Source organism: Ceratotherium simum, chromosome 33, assembly GCF_057802395.1.
Source record: "Ceratotherium simum simum isolate JZ-2026a chromosome 33, ASM5780239v1, whole genome shotgun sequence".
Lineage (NCBI taxonomy): Eukaryota > Metazoa > Chordata > Mammalia > Perissodactyla > Rhinocerotidae > Ceratotherium > Ceratotherium simum.
This window is the reverse complement of record NC_141932.1, coordinates 27,197,975-27,210,455: the sequence shown is the minus strand read 5'-3', so window position 1 is coordinate 27,210,455 and position 12,481 is coordinate 27,197,975. Positions and strand designations below refer to the sequence as shown.

Sequence of the window (12,481 nt, the reverse complement as noted above, 5' to 3'; positions counted from 1 at the left end):
CCTCTTCCCGTGATTACGAGGCTCTCGAAGTGAGTAGTCTTGCCTTGGAGGAAAATCAGCTCAAGCCTGGTGGGAGGTTTGGAGTGAGGACTCTGTCTTTGAAGCTTCCCAGGCGCAGTGTCAAACGGACCAAACTCAGACTCTGAGGTACGAGGAGGCCATCTTGTCTGTGGCTGGTGTGGCTCTGGACTACGTTTCCCACAGTGCACAGCGGCCCAACGTTACGTCTCTCTTGACGTCGTGGCGAGATTGTTAGCTCCGCAGGGACCCGGACGCGACCAAGGGGAGGCAGAAGGTGAGGGGTCTGGGAGTCCGGGGCGGGGACGGGGCGTGTCCAAAACTTGCCGTTTGTGCGCGCAGGCGGGAGCGGGCTGAGGGTGCCAGATTCTGCATGAGTCTTTGTGGCTGTGTGACCAGGTGTGGGTGCCTGTCTCCAGGATGTATGTCTGGTTGTGTTGTGTAACCATGTGTGATGCTGTGTGTTGGGGTGTGGGGTCCTTGTAATTGTGGAGGTAACTATGTGTGGCTGTATGCCTTGTTCTTGGGGGTGTGAGTGTAGCTGTGACTGTGAGACGGGTGCGGGTGTCTGTGCAGTTACGATTACATGTCTCCAAGGTGAGTGGATGGTTTTGGGTGCATGACATTGTGGCCACGTGTGGTATTGTATGCAGTTGTCGTGTGTCTGTGGCTGTGTGGTGACAGCGTTGTGTCCCTTGGAGTGTGTCTGTGAAACGATGTTGTGTGTGCAAGTGTGAAGTGTCTTTGCCTGTGTGAGTGTGACTGTGTGCGTCTTCAGAGTGAATGTTCGATGATGACTAGTTGATGTTGAGTGGGCCGGGAGTAGAGTGCCAATGATTGTGTGTGTCCCCGAAATGGGTACATGATTGTGACTGTGGGGCCTTTGTGGGTATTGGTGTGGTAAGTGTGACTATATGAGAGTGACTTTGTCACGGTGGAGAGTAGATGGTGTGACTGTGTGTGTTTTCTTAGTGGGTGTGAGATTGTGACTGTGTATTAGGGTGTGGAGGTGTCTGGGTTTGTGTGGTTGTGTGCTTTTGTGTCTCAGGAGTGGATGTGTGGTTGTGTTTGTGTGACGCTGACCATTTGTGCAGCACCAAGTCTGCAGGTGTGTGATGCCTGTGGCTCCAGTGCTCTGACCCCTGCAGAACCCATAAAATTTAGGACAGATTGTGGCCCTGGATGCTGATAACCTCAGCCTTTCCCTGTGACACTGCGATTGGACGTGCTGTCCAGTAGTCTGACCTCCCTCCCTTGTGTGAGAGAGTAGGGAGTTGACCCTTCAAAAATGTCCTGCTCACTCATGATTTCTTTTCCTTAACTCTTCTCTAAGAGAGATGTTGAGAGAAGGAAAGAATTGCCGTTGAACGTCCAAAAGCCAAAGTCAGGGTGCATCAGGTTTTCTTCTTTCCCTGAAACCTTCCTAGTTTTTCGTGATGTGCTTTTCTTTCCTTCTTCTGAAACTTCTTGCCTAGCAGAGACCTACCCCCGCACAAAGTGACCTGGTCGCCAGTATTTGCCATTGGAGTAAGTTACCGGGAGCCCTGGAGGTGAACTCAAAAGCCTGTATCCTCCCTGGTCCCTGCACACCTAATGCTCGTTTAAAGAATTTTTTTTAATTTGTCGTTTTTGAATTAATTTTAGACTTAAAACTGTTGCAAAAATAGAATTCCCAGATACTCTTAACCCAGCCTCTCCATATGTTACTCTTACATAATCATAGTACAATCAAAAGCAGGAGATTAACACCCGATACACTGCTACTAACTCATCTACAAAGCTTATTGAGATTCCATCAGTGTCCCTTAGTGTCCTTTTTCTGGACAAGGATACGTTCCAGGATCATACATTGCAGTTAGTTGGTAAGTCTTAGTCTTCTTTGATCTGGCACAGTTCCTCAATCTTTCTTTGTCTTTCATGACCTTGACACTTTGGAAGAGAACTGGCCATTTATTTTGTAGATTCTGCAATGTAGAATGTTCCTCAATTTGAAGTTGTCTGATACTTACTTACTCATGATTAAATTCAGAGTATGCATTTGAGGCACTGTTAGTGGTGTTAACTTTAATAAGTTGGTTGAAGTGGTGTCTGTCAGATTTCTCTGCTGCCAAGTCACTATTTCTCCCATTATAATTAATATACATCTTGTAGAGAACTACTTGAAGCTGACATAAATATCCTGTTTCTCATCTGACTTCCACCTACTAATCTTAACATCCACTGATAATATTTGCCTGAAAATGTTATTACCAGCTATTTGCCAAATGGTGATTTTTTTGTTTCCATCCTTCCTTCAACATTTATTAATTAGAATCCTACTGTTAGAAAGAGATTTTCCTTCTCCCCTATTTATTTATGTACTAAATTATTTATATAAGTATGGACTGGCTTTTTATTTTTTATTCTATAGGTTATAATCCATTACTAACACTATTTTGTGGGTCAGATTGTCCCAAATTTGGCCATTGGGAGCCCCTTTGTGTTGACTCCTGTGTCCTTTCAATGGGTCCCCTTGATTTTTTTTGGTGCTTCCTTATTTTCTGGCACCACAAGATGTTCCGGGCTGATATTGTACTTTCCCAGCCCCAGTCCTGGAACCAGAAAATTTCCCAGGGAGCACTGACTCCTTTTATTAGAACATGTTATTTAGAAACCAGAATTAGGTATGCTCATTGCTATTGGGATGTCATTGCGTCTAGGTCCTCTCAGCTAGAAATGTATGTATCTATACACACACACAGATAAGCTATGATTTTGTATCATGTCTCCAATTCCAGTTCAGCACCACACTGTTTATTCTAGCCTTCTTCATTTCCTTTTTGTAACTTCTTTCTCTGAAAGTGAAAAACTTGACTCTCATTAACCATAATATATTTATTTATTTAATTTATTTGCTCAGTCCTGAGTAAAAAGTAGTTTAAAAATTGCTAACCCATACCTCCATATCCCACACAGTTCTTTTTGTTTTTGGTCTTACAGTATATAGTGAAAGTACAGTTTTCCCTAACACCCTTCTGTTTGGTAATGTTACTCATTTGTAATATAGGTTCATTTGTTACTGTTTGTATTTTATTTTGGGTTTCCCCCTATATACACATCCTGGTTGATTTTTAATTATTTTTTGAGTATGTGAAACATTACCATGGTTCCAAAAGTCAGAATTAGACAAAAAGATCTACGCGATCACTCCTCCATCATTTCTTCTCTCCCAACCCCATAGCCCCATTCTTTGGACACTGTTTCTGCACACTCATTGTAGGTAACCAATCTCATTGGTTTGCTGGGTTTTTTATGTTTAAATATGCATAGAATTTAAATATACATAAAATTTACCATTTAACTATTTAAGTGTACCATTCAGTGGCATTAAGTACATTTACATTGAAAACTGACACTCTGTACCCGTTGAACAATAACTCCCCATTCCCCCCACCTCCAGCCCCTGGAAACCACCATTCTGCTTTCTGTCTCTATGAATTAGACTATTTTAGGTACCTCGTATAAGTGGAATGGTATAGTATTTGTCCTTTTGTGACTGGCTTATTTCACTTAGCATAATGTCTTCTGATTCATCCATGTTGTAGTGTGTGTCAGAATTTCCTTCCTTTTTAAGGCTGAATAATAATCCATTGTACATGTATATCACATTTTGTTTATCCATTCACCTATCTATGGACACTTGGGTTTCTTCCACCTCTTGGCTATTGTGAAGAATAGTGTTATGAACATGGGTTTACAAATATCTGTTCAAGTCCCTGCTTTTACTTCTTGTGGGTATATACCCAGAAATAGAATTGCTGCATCACATGGTAATTCTATGTTTAATTTTTTTTTTTTTTGTGAGGAAGATCAGCCCTGAGCCAACATCCGTGCTAATCCTCCTCTTTTTGCTGAGGAAGACCGGCTCCGAGCTAACATCTATTGCCAATCCTCCTCCTTTTTTTTTTCCCCCCAAAGCCCCAGTAGATAGTTGTATGTCATAGCTGCGCCTCCTTCTAGTTGCTGTATGTGGGACACGGCCTCAGCATGGCCGGAGAAGCGGTGCTTCGGCGCGCACCCGGGACCGAACCCAGGCCGCCAGCAGCGGAGCGCACGCACTTAACTGCTAAGCCACGGGGCCAGCCCAGGAGTTCTTTATATATTGTGAGTATCAATCCCTTATCAGATATATGATTTGTAAATATTTCTTCCCATTCCAGGGATTGTCTTTTCACTCTGTTGATAGTGTCTTTTGATGCACAAAAGTTTTTAATTTTGATGAAGTCCACCACATATCTATTTTTTCTTTTGTTGCCAGTGCTTTCCTTGTCATATTCAAGAAATCTTATGTTGTGAAGATTTTTCCCTATGTTTTCTTCTTAAGTTTTGATCTTTCATCCATTTTGAGTTAATTTTTGTATATGGTATTAGGTAAGGAATCAACTCCATTCTTTTTTATGTTGATATCCACTTTTCCCAACCCTATTTGTTGAAAAGACTGTCCTTTCCCCCATTGAATGATCTTGGCTCCCATGTTGAAAATCATTTGACCATATATGTGAGGGTTTCCATTCTATTTCATTGGTCTGGATATCTATCTTTATGGCAGTACCACACTGTTTTGATTACTGTAGCTTTGTAGTAAGTTTTGAAATCAGGAAGTGTGAGACCTCCAACTTTGTTCTTTTTCAAGATTGTTTTGGCTCTTTGGGGTCCCTTGAGATTCTCTATAAATTTTAGGATGAATTTTTCTATTTCTGCAGAAAACATTGTTGAGGTTTTGATAAGGATTACATCGAATCTGCATATCACTTTAGGTAATGTTGGCATCTATCTTGTTCAGCTCAGGCTGCCATAACAAAATACCATAGATTGAGTGGCTTAAACAACAGAAATTTATTTTCTCACAGTTATGGAGGCTGGAAGTCTGAGATCAGGGTGCCAGCATAGTTGGATTCTGGTGAGGACTCACTTCCTGGCTTGCAGATGCCCACCTGCCTTCTCACTGTGTCCTAACACGGCAGAGAGAGAGTGTGTGTGTGAGCTCTGTGGTGTCTCTTCCTGGAGGGATACTAATACTACGGCATCAGGACCCCACTCTTATGACCTCATTTAACTTTAATTACTTCCTCAATAGCCCTATCTCCAAATACAGTGATATTAGGGGTTAGAGCTTCAACCTGTGAATTTGGGAGGGACACAGTTCAGTCCATAGCAGCATCTTAACAATGTTGTTTTCCAATCTTTGAACACAGGATATCTTTCCATTTATTTACATCTTCTTTCATTTCTTTCAGTAATAGTTTGTAGTTTTCGACAGGTTAAGTCTTTTGTTTCCTTGGTTAAGTTTACTCCTAAGTATCTTGTTCTTTTTGATACTGTCATAAATGGAATTGTTTTCTTAATTTCCTTTTCAGATTGTTCATTGTTAGTGTATAGAAATGCAACTGATTTTTGTGTGTTGATTTTATATCCTGCAACTTTTCTGAATTTATTAGATCTGCCAGTTTTTTTGTGGAATTTCTAGGGTTTTCTACATATAAGATCATGCCATCTGTGAACAGAGGTAGTTTTACTTCTTCTTTTCCAATTTGGATGCCTTTTGGATGCTTTTATTTCTTTTTCTTGCCTAATTGCTCTGGCTAAAACTTCTAGTACCATGTTGATGAACATCTTTTCATATGCTTAAGGGCCATTTTTACATCTTTTTTGTGAATTTTCTGTTCATATCTTTTTCCTGTTTTTCTTTCAGTGTTTTGGTGGTTTGTCTCAGTATTTAAGAATTCTTTATGTATTGAGAATATTAGTCTTTCACCTGTGATGTATGGTGCAAGTATTTTCTCCCAGTTTGTCTGGGAGAAAAACTTTTTTGACTTTTTCTACAGTTTTTTTTTGCCATGCAGTTTTTTTGTTGTTGGTATGTAGTCAAATTTACCAATGTTGTCTTTTATTGCTTCTGGATTTTGAAAACCTTTCTCAACCCCAGGATTAAAGAGGAATTTACCTGTGTTTTCTTCTAATACCTATATGGTTTCATCTTTTACTTTTAGATCCCTGATCCATTTGGACTTTAATTTTGTGTGTGTTCTGAGGTATGGCTTTAATTTTATGTTTTCCAGATGGCTATGCAGTTTTCCCAGCACTATTTATAAAAAGCTTTGTCTTTGCCCCAGTGATTTGAGATGACATCTCTATCATATACTAAGTTTCCATATATACTTGGTTCTATTTCTAGGCCTTCTGTTTTACTCCACTGGTCTGTCTATTTATGCACTACTGCCACACTGTTTTAATTATAGAAGCTTTATAGTATATTTTAATGTCTGGTACAGCCAGTTCTCTGATACTGATTTTTGATTGTCAAATTGTTCAGTTTCTCCTTTTCACTATTTCTGCACCCAAGAGTTCTGTGGTATAGGTCTACGTCTTTTGGAGAGTTGTGATTTGTTGATTTGTGAGCGATGGCCCCTGTATAATTGTGTACAGATATCCCTGGCTCTGTAGCACTCATTATTGATATTTCTGATTTTCACAGTATAGATTGATGAACAGGGTCTTCTACTTTTAGGTGAATGTGATTGGGGACCAGTCACAAAGTCTGGATTCACAAGTCTGGGATAAAACCTTGTTTCAGTGACCAGATCTAATTTGATTTTGGGCATTTTGGGTTTTGGGTAGTGTTAAATTTGCTTCAGGCCAAATCTCTGTTGTTCTTTTGATAAATTATAAAAAATAAAAGAATATAGCTAGTAGCACTTGATGTTTGTAAGTAGTTGCAGCAGGATTTTAAACTGGTCCCCAAGCTTAGATGTCAGGGCTCTGCAGATTCCATGGAATTTTATGCACAATTTTTGTAGATATTTATTCATTTGATTTTTTTTCTTGGAAGAAGGTGTATGATTTCTTAAGATTTTCAGAGATTTTAGAACCATGGGTCTAAAATCAAAGACAGTAATACCTGGTAAGAGCCTTTGAGATGGCCAAAATTTGCAGCCAACGATAACGAAACAGAAGAGGAGTGTCCCATCATCTATTACATTCATATGATGGAATATTATCCAACAAATAAAAAAATATGCTTATAAAGAGATAACTAGAACAATTAAAAGGCTGTAATGATCAAAATGATGAATAAAAAAGTGCTCAAATTTTGCGAAAATCCTGTCCAAAAATTTTTAATTGGTGAGTAAATGGAGAAGAAACTTGCTATGTATCTGACACCATGCTTTCCGCTTTGCATACACTGTCATTTAAACTAGAAATTACATGTTTTTGAAAGTTGGTCATTCACAGAATGTTTTTGATAATGAAGCTATCTCAGTGTACCAGAGAATATGAGTCAGCATTTAAAGGACTGTTTAGTTATTTGTTTCAATCACACTCATTTCCATTTTTGTCTCCATTCGTGTCATAGACATTGACTCAATTACTCTTAATTTTTCTACCTCCAGAAAAATGAATACCAGCTACAACTCTGGTTATTTATTTTTAAATGGAAACAATATTGTTGTGATTTTTTATTATGAAATATATAAGCTTAATGCAAAAATCTAGAAACTTGCAAAAAAATGTAATTCCACCACCCAGGGATAAATATTCTTAATATTTTGATGGATGTATTTCAGATATTTTTCTGTGGGATTTTATAGAGTTGTGTCATTTTTATATAAATTCTGTAACCTACCTGCCTCATTTAATAATGCATTGACTATAGTACAGTTATATTTTAAAATCACTGTATAGTATTTCATTATCGAGATGCACCTTAATTTATTTGTTTTATTGCCTACTAAAGAGTATTTGTATTTCTATATTTTAGTTGTGAAATTGTCCCCAAAGTATTCTTCTGCATACAACTTTATGTATTTTTATAATGAATTCCTTTGAGACATTAGACATTTATTAAGAATTTGCAAATATGCAAACTCCTAATCTAGAACTCCAGGAGACAAAATACTTTTAAAAAGTTATCGTCTCTATTTTTAAGTTGCAAATAATGTAATAGGGGAGATAAAACTAGTAGACAAATGTCCAAAGTAAAGGGTGATAAAGGGTACTAGTTTACCCTGATAGTGTGCTGTGAGAATTCATAAGAAGGAGATATTTGTGTGAGCAGAGGAGTCACTGGCATGTCATATTGTGTCTAAGTCAAACTGATCCCATAAGAACTCTTTAGCAGTGAATTAGTTTCCTTGAGTTCCCTGTATTCCCTGCAGTTTTCATTCTAATCATCAGAAATCCAAAATATGACCAATGGAGCAAGATGATTCTGTAGCTGTTTGGAGAATGTGAGGGCAGGTGCAGAAATGTAATAAATCATCTGCAAGAAGAGCTAAAGGAAGCGTCACTTATACACAGGACGTGGCCCATGTGACTTCTCGTGCTTTTCCAGGCAGGACTCCAGCATACAGGAATATAGTTACCAAATCAGGAAGTTGCAACTATTGGGAGCTGACAAAGCAAAAACAACAAAAGCTGTTCTGTGAAAATACAACTGTTTTTAGAATATCCTGAGCTATTATTTAATATTCAAAGGATGGTTGTTTAAAAAAAAAAGGGTATTTTCTTTTTCATCTCCTGTTTGTGAGTAGCTTACATTTAACAGAATTTAAAAATATACATTGAAAAATTAATGCATAGTTATTGAAAAAAAATACACTTAAGTAAAACTAAGAAAATTGAAGATCACAACCCAGAGATAACCAAGATAGTCTTTAAGGATGAAACTTCCCAGACATTTTCTGTCCAATTGCCTGTCTATATTGATATATATGTGTATTTTACGAATAGGACCACATGTTGCCTGGGTATTTTGTAACCTGCTTTTTTTCCACTAACCATACATACCTTGAACATTTTCTGTGTTAACTATTGTATTACTACTAAATTTGTGAGTACTCAGAATTACTGTTTTATAGGAACCTTTCATTTACTTAACCTTTTTGCCATTGTCTGACTCAGAATACTGAACATTGCCTGAGAATGTACATATCTCTCAATGTATTGATTTTTGGTTGATGTTTATACTGGAAAATTTTATGTTTACATCCATAAAATTCAATTCAACATTTTAAAATATGACATACAGGGAAAGTTTCAAGTTACATCAAAAATACAATTAGTAGGGGCCGGCCCGGTGGCACAAGCGGTTAAGTGCACGCACTCTGCTGCGGTGGCCCGGGGTTTGCCAGTTCGGATCCCGGGCGCTCACCGATGCACCGCTTGTTAAGCCATGCTGTGGCAGCCTCCCATATAAAGTAGAGGAAGATGGGCATGGATGTTAGCCCAGGGCCAGTCTTCCTCAGCAAAAAAGAGGAGTATTGGCATTGGATGTTAGCTCAGGGCTAGTCCTCCTCACAGAAAAAAAAAAATACAATTAGTAAAACATCAGAGCCATGTAAATATTTTGACAAGTGCATAGATTGGTGTGTTAACAGAAGGGATGTACAGGTATTCATGGCTCTAAGAGAGGCCATGTTATTGCACACAGAGCAACTAGTTGTTAATAACCATAATAATTGTTTGGTGATCAGGAAGTGATGTTTTAAGAAATTTTCATCCTAATACAACAGTTTATTACTTACATGTAGGTGTTTTGTTGTGTTTGATTATATGTTTTAGGAAATTATTTGGAGGCTTTGTGTTAAAATGTGATGCATTATATTTTTCACATTTTAAATATTGAGAAAAAGACTCCTGATTAGAGTTTTTGCTCAGAATGACTGCCTTTTCAGTAATAGATTACTAATGTTCAGGTGGAGATACCTGTATATGTCTAGTTCTCATGACCTATGTGATGTGGGACCCATGGCCTCTAAAGAATAAGAATGTCTGTCAATTTAGAGAGAGGGAAAATCCAGGGATGTAGCTTCAAGCTTTACTAGGTAGTATATGTATGGCTGAACTTTGCTCAGAAGAATTTATACAAAGATCTGATGTTAGAGATCTTGAGGAGCATGGTTTTGCTAGGTCAAGATCAACTTGTCCCATAACTCATAATCTGCCTTTTTAGGGCCTTTTATTTCACATTGTGGGTTTGTGAAAAATCCCTTTGAGCTGTATAGAGTTGCAAATGGACAGCTCTGCTCTGTTATTTCTGAAGCTTCCTTTGACTTTTTTTTTTGATTGTTCTTTCTTGTATTGACCAAGGCCCCGAGTCTCAATTTATATACAGTCAGAGTATAGCTGAATTAGTGTATTAGTTAGGACAGGCTGTTATGCTGTGATAGCAAACAACCCCCAAATCTCAGTGGCTTACAAAATAACTTTTTATTTCTTGCTCATGCTTCACGTCTGGTGTGCGTCAGCATAGGCAGGGCCCCAGACCAAAGGAGACTCCACCATCCTGTAGCTGTACCATCTGAAACACACAGCCTCCTTGGCCACCACATCGGGAATAGAAAGTTTGGAGAGGGCCGGCCCTGTGGCTTGGTGGTTAAGTGCGCGCACTGCGATGCTGGTGGCCCAGGTTCGGATCCCGGGTGCGCATCGAGGCACCGCTTCTCCGTTCATCCTGGGGCCCAGTCCCACATGCAACAGCTAGAAGGATGTGCAGCTATGACACACAACTATCCACTGGGGCTTTGGGGGGAAAAAATAAAATAAACAAAATAAAAAAAAAAAAAGAAAGTTTGGAGAATTGTACACTCTTTTCAGTGCCTCAGACTGAAGTGACACACATCACCTCAGCTCATATTCCATTGGCCAAAACCAGTTTATAGCCCTGCCTAACTGCAAAGGGCTGGAAAATGTTGTCTTCTGTGTGCCCAAAAGGAGAGGAAAACTGGATAGTGATGAAATGTTAGTAATTAAATTAGTACTGTCTACCACACTGGCTAAGACCCTTTCTTTTTCTATGTGTAGGAAGGTGCGTCTGTAAATTAGGTGGGATTTCTTTTTGGAGCAAGGAGGACATCCTGTACTGTGGAGAGAAGGTTGACAAGAGGCCTGTGCACAGGTGAGTGAGGGGACTAAGGAAACAGGAAGGCTTTCATATGAAAGCTCACCTCCTCTGTGGGAGGTCGGGAGCTTTACTTATTGTTCAAGAACACGCCTCTCAAAGGCTCTAGAACTATGGAGAAAATCAAGCTCCTTCAGCATGCAGGTTCCCAGGGGCACCTCATTGTCACTCTTTAGTCACTCCATTCATATTTCCTTTTATAATCCACCCCCCCCATGCAGAGGATGAGATTAATTGTATTATTTATGATTATAAAACATATGCTTGGGGCCAGCCCTATGGCTTAGTGGTTACGTTCGCGCGCTACGCTTCAGTGGCCCAGGGTTCGTGGGTTTGGATCCCAAGCACAGACCTATACACCACTCATCAAACCATGCTGTGGCGGCATCCCATATACAAAGTAGAGGAAGACTGGCACGGATGTTCGCTCAGGGACCATCTTCCTCAAGGAAAAAGAGGAAAATTGGCAACAGATGTTGTTAGCTCAGGGCCAATCTGCCTCACCAAAAAAACCCACAAAAAAACAAATGCTTCAGGGGAAACTTGAAAATACAGAAGAAACAAAAATTCCTGGGTAATTATACACCTAGAGATAAATGTAAAAATTAATTGAACATCCTTTCAGTCCATCTTCTATGCATACACACATGCATATATACACACGTATGTGTATTTTTCCTATAAAAATAGGATTACACTGCACACACTATTTTATTACCTACCTTATTCACCCAACATCTTAACATCAACAAAGATATGTATCTTTCTTTTTATGGCAAGAGTGTTTCCATTGTATGGATACACTATAGTTTATTTAATCAATCCTCTTTTTTTTTTTTTTTGCTGAGAAAGATTCACCTGAGCTGACATCTATTGCCAGTCTTCCTCTTTTTTTTTTTCCTTTTTTTCCTCCCCAAAGCCCCAGTACATAGTTGTATATTCTAGTTGCAGGTCCTTCTAGTTCTTCTGTGTGAGCCACCACCACAGCGTGGTTACTAACAGACGAGTGGTGTGGTTCCGCGTCAGGGAACTGAACCCAAGACGCCAAAGCAGAGCATGCCGAACTTGAACCATTAGGCCATCAGGGCTGGCTCTCAGTCCTCTTTTGTAGGGTATTTAAATTCTCTCCAGTTGTTTCCATTGTCAACATATCTCCATCTATACCCCACACACATCTTTTGGATAGAGTCTCAGGTACGGAATTGCTTCATCAGAGGACGTACATGATTAAATTTCTGCTAACATTGCCTTGTTGGAAGTTTACACCAGCTACAACCTACTGTGTGTGTCCATTTCCTCACATCATGCTGTTGTGCAGTGTCATCAATCTTTTAAATCTTTGCCAATTGATAACTATAAAATGGCATTTCCTTATTGCTTTACCATGCATTCCCTTCATTACTAGCGAAGTTTAAAAACTTCTGATAGGTTGATGAGGCACTTTATTATTTAGTAACTTGCCCATGCATATCCTTTGCTCATTTATGTAACATTATTGCTTTTTTCTGAAAATTTAATTTTAAA

General features: G+C 39.0%; 1 protein-coding gene across 1 annotated transcript in view; it reads left to right on the top strand.

The window, feature by feature from the left end:
- Positions 1 to 154: 154 nt before the first annotated feature.
- Positions 155 to 12,481, top strand: part of ZNF565 (zinc finger protein 565) — a 34,024-nt gene continuing 21,697 nt past the window's right edge. The window contains exons 1-2 of the mRNA XM_087422208.1: positions 155 to 295; positions 10,861 to 10,954. The gene's annotated coding sequence lies outside the window, so the exon portion shown is untranslated. The remainder of the gene's footprint in view (positions 296 to 10,860; positions 10,955 to 12,481) is intronic.